At 40.3% G+C, this 3,406-nt stretch overlaps 1 non-coding gene across 1 annotated transcript; it reads left to right on the top strand.

Annotated features, from left to right (window-relative positions):
* Positions 1-2,706: 2,706 nt before the first annotated feature.
* LOC138361855 (5S ribosomal RNA) lies at positions 2,707-2,825 on the top strand. The gene has a single exon (XR_011227227.1). It is a non-coding gene; the product is annotated as a 5S ribosomal RNA (ribosomal RNA).
* The last annotated feature ends 581 nt before the right edge of the window (positions 2,826-3,406 follow it).

The following is a 3,406-nucleotide window of genomic DNA, read 5'->3' as shown; positions in this document are numbered from 1 at the left end:
CCCGCTATTCGTCGCTTAGCTCGTCGTGGCGGCGTGAAGCGTATTTCGGGTCTCATCTACGAAGAGACCCGTGGCGTCCTGAAGGTGTTCCTCGAGAACGTCATCCGTGATGCTGTAACCTACACGGAACACGCCAAGAGGAAGACCGTCACTGCCATGGACGTGGTGTACGCTCTGAAGCGCCAGGGTCGTACCCTCTACGGATTCGGCGGATAAGAGCTTGGCTAATCCATCGATTCCACCCACCACCACCTCAAAACGGGACCTAATTAGGTCCCTATACTTTTTTACTGAAGGGCTTAATAGACGATAACATAAATTGTTTTGATATCAGCTAGCACATTGGGTCTTATGAAATCTATTTTTTATCCTCGCATGCTTAAAGGGACTCTGATTGGGGAGGGAGGGGTGGGGGGGGGGGGGAAGGTTTGTTCCGTTATATACTAGCAGAGCAGGATCATTGGTGGTGGTGGGGGGGGGGGGTGAGGGAGAGAGAGAGAGAGAGAGAGATCTTTCCCAACTCTTCCTTTTTACATGAGTGAGCTACCCGTTTTATTCATTTTATCCTTCTCAGAGCTGTTTTGATAGTATCCAAATGATGGTAAATGAAAAGGGAGGACACGAATATCTACCCAGAATTCAGGACTGGCAATCGATATGCATGTTTGAGTGCGAATCTTTTTCTCTCTCAACTTAGGTATACGTTTATGTCGTACCTAAAAGCGAGAACCACACTATTGGGACAAGTATGCAAGGCCCAATTTTCCTAACCAAGCACAGTTAATTTTGTTATTTTCGAACATTTCGGTTTCCAAATTGGTTTATCCAATTAACAGTATTATATTAAGATCATGAATTGCTGGGTTAGGTTAGGTTAGGTTAGCTTAGCTTAGGTTAGGTTAGGGTTAGCTTAGCTTAGCTTGGGTTAGCTTAGTGTTAGGTTAGGTTAGCTTAGCTTGGGTTAGCATAGGTTAGGTTAGGTTTGATTACATTTCTATGTTAGATTTAACTCAAATTCAAAACAATTGCAGTCATTCGGCTTGTTAGTCAACTTGCCTCTAATAGGGGCAATTTGTCTAACAATGACTATTTAGTTTTGTGTGCATATATATATATATATAGATATTATATATATATATATATATATATATATATATATATATATTATATATATATATATATATATCTATATATATATATATATATATCTATATCTATATATTATAGCTTCAAGACTCCGAACCAATATAGAAGCATCAAGAGGAAGTGCTTGTGTTATGGGCCAATAGGCCTTCTGCAGTTACTTCCATTCTTATGTTTTTATTCCCATTGGTTCGTGTTTTATCTTGTGTAAATGTCAATCACCTCACCCAAAACTTTGGTACCATATCACCTCACCCATGTATGTGTATATATATATATATATATATATGATATATATATATAGTAGTATATATATATATATATAATATACAGAGTAAATCTAACCCCAAAAGTAATGATTTATTTGTCTACAAAACTAAACTCTTTTGGAATCATATGAGGCCCCTCCACTGAGGGGGGAGGCCTGGATGTTTATTGTCATGTGTATTCATGCTGCCTTGCATGTCGTCGTTTATTTTGCCTTTGTTGTTTTCTTGACAGCTTTCTTTGCCTTGGGTGGTTTGGGAGATTTTGAAGCTCTCTTTATTTGGGCTTTTGTTCCCAACAACAAGCTGCTGCTGCTGCTTCTTTTTCAAGGCTGTAGGTGGTTTGTTGCTTGTGGCGGCTTTCTTGGGAGTTACCACGGCCTTCTTTGCTGCTGTAGATGGTTTCTTGGTTGTGGTGGCTTCTTGGGAGTTAGAACGGCCCTCTTCTCTGCTACGGCCAGCTTGAATGATCCACTAGCTCCACTTCCCTTGGTCTGAACAAGAATGCCGTCAGCCACTGCTTTCTTGAGAAATCTTCGGATGTAAATGGCGATCTTGGCAGCCTCGACTTTTGTTGTTGGCAACAACGTACTTCTTGATTGCTTGTAGAGACGAGCCCTTTACGGTCTTTGAGTGCTGCGACCGCGGCTAGAACCATTTGACTAGTTTTCGGGTGAGCAACCTGGACGCGAGGTTTCCTGGTGGTGGCCACCACAGCAGCAGCAGCCGCAGCCTTCTTGGTAGGCTTTGCTTCTACCATGATGATGATGAGATAACCAAGGTGATGAGAGACGCTCAGACAGTCACGGGGGAATGATGCTGCCGCCGCTTGAGCCGAACCTATTTATGTGCCGGCACGGTACAGAAGCTGCAACCTGGCAACTCGTCCACCAATCACGACGGTTGGTTTTACGGCTCCGAAACCTGGATCCCATATCTTCTCTAAAATAGAAGCATTTGTTCATGTTCTTTGTAAAAGTATCATAAAGCAGGACAGATGAGACAAATATCATAAAACTGAAGAGCAGATGAGCACACACATGTATGTATTACAAAGAAAATCCACAAATTCATTAGAAATTGGCAGGTAGGCTGAGGAAGTAGGTAGATGTAAAATGTCTGTAAATGGCGAAAGAACATAAACCCAAGACTGAATAAACGATGTTAAATATCCATGCCAAGGAGACAAAAATATGTTAGGATACAATTACCATTAAGACCACCACAAGAAGGTCCGTATCCTGCCGTGATGACTAAAAAGAGTTGGTTATTAGCCACAATGTGTAGGCAGTCTCATGCCAACGGCCATACCACGTTGAGAACACCGCTTCTCGTCCGATCAGCGAAGTTAAGCAACGTTGGGTTTGGTTAGTACTTGGATGGGTGACCGCCTGGGAACACCAAATGCTGTTGGCACTAATGTTTTTTGTTTGTTTTGTTTTGTTTCGTTTTGTTTTTGTTTGAATGGCTGGCTGGCTGGCTGGCTGGCTGGCTGGCTGGCTGGCTGGCTGGCTGGCTCCACGGGAAATTCACGGAGTTGTGTGGAATAAGGCCTGGTAAAATGAATTAATATGTATGTCATGTTTAAAACAAACTCGCTTAATATAGTGTGTGAGGCTTTATACAAAAACAAACAACCAAAACAAAACATGTTGTATATATATATATATATATATATATATATATATATATATATATATATATATATAATATATATATATATATATATATATATATATATATATATATATAGCTTAATCCGGGTTTGAACTCGCACACTCCAAGAATACGCATCACTTATATACACTTTACCACTGGACCACTGCAGGACACTTGATGCTGAGGTATCAATTTAATGACGTAAATGCCATTTCCCACAAATAAATGATAATTTAAAAGTATTTGTATGTACAATCTTTTCTGTTTAAAAAGGATACAATATCAGTTACTGATATAATTGTGTTAATGTTTCTATACCACAGGAAGGCATTGTTTTT

The sequence above is a fragment of the Procambarus clarkii genome, unplaced genomic scaffold (genome assembly GCF_040958095.1).
Source record: "Procambarus clarkii isolate CNS0578487 unplaced genomic scaffold, FALCON_Pclarkii_2.0 HiC_scaffold_919, whole genome shotgun sequence".
Lineage (NCBI taxonomy): Eukaryota > Metazoa > Arthropoda > Malacostraca > Decapoda > Cambaridae > Procambarus > Procambarus clarkii.
This window is presented reverse-complemented; position numbering and strand designations above follow the sequence as displayed.